The sequence below is a fragment of the Mandrillus leucophaeus genome, unplaced genomic scaffold, assembly GCF_000951045.1.
Source record: "Mandrillus leucophaeus isolate KB7577 unplaced genomic scaffold, Mleu.le_1.0 Scaffold1, whole genome shotgun sequence".
NCBI lineage: Eukaryota > Metazoa > Chordata > Mammalia > Primates > Cercopithecidae > Mandrillus > Mandrillus leucophaeus.
The window spans coordinates 9,662,347-9,663,284 of record NW_012098097.1 but is presented as its reverse complement, the minus strand read 5'-3'; positions in this window follow the sequence as shown (position 1 = coordinate 9,663,284).

Sequence of the window (938 nt, the reverse complement as noted above, 5' to 3'; positions counted from 1 at the left end):
TGGGCCACCGAGCCCGAGGCCGCCTAGCGCGCTGTCCGGGGCAGAGGAGGCGACAGGCCGGGGGCTCCGAACCGGAGAGGAGCCTTGACAGTGTAGATGGGCCTAGGGGCCCCCGTCGGGATTGGAAAGCCAAGCATGGGGCACGTGCCCCCCGCCCCCTCTGGCTCAGCGTGAAGAAGGGGTGCCGGAAACACGCTCAGAAGTTGTCACCTCCTTGGAGCCCGATGGGGACGCGCTTGTCAGTGTGTTTGTGATACACTTATCGCGGCAAGCCACAGAACGTGTCCGCGAGCACCTCGAGTTAGATCCCTGGGGGGTTACGAAGGACACGGAGGAAGAAGTTGCCAAGGCCCATTGGTGACCTGCCCAGGTAGGGCCAGAGTTAGGAGAACCCAAGCCCCTGCGGGAGGCTGCGGGGCTCGCGCGCCCCCGCCGGCACCACCCGCCCCCACACACCTCTCTCATCGCTTCTTAAAAGTCGAGAAGAGGCAGGTCCGGGAGGAGCACGCAGCCAATTAGCCGGGCGGCGCCCTGAACTCCGGCACGCCTCCGCGGTGTCTTCTCCGGGAGGACCCAGGCAGCTCGGCCCCGTTTCCCAACACTTGGGGGGTCACACGGGCGGTACCCGAGAGTCCCCGGGCGGGTGGGGAGGGCACAGGCTGGGACGCGGGGTCCCTGGGGCCGCAGCTCCGCGCGCGTCTCGGCGGGTGCGCCTTCGCCCTGAGCGGCCCCCGGGCAGTCCCCGCTGGGTCCAGAGCGTCCCGAGCGCGTTACGGTAAGGTGACTCAGCGACGCGCTCACGGGTCGAAAAACTCCGAGAAACAGGAACGAGGGGAGGGTGCACGGGCGTCATTCCCGACTCCTGGCGTTGCGGCTCGTGTAGACTGATGGTCCTGCACCTCTGGGCCCCACCCCCACCCCCTCCCCCCAGGAATCCG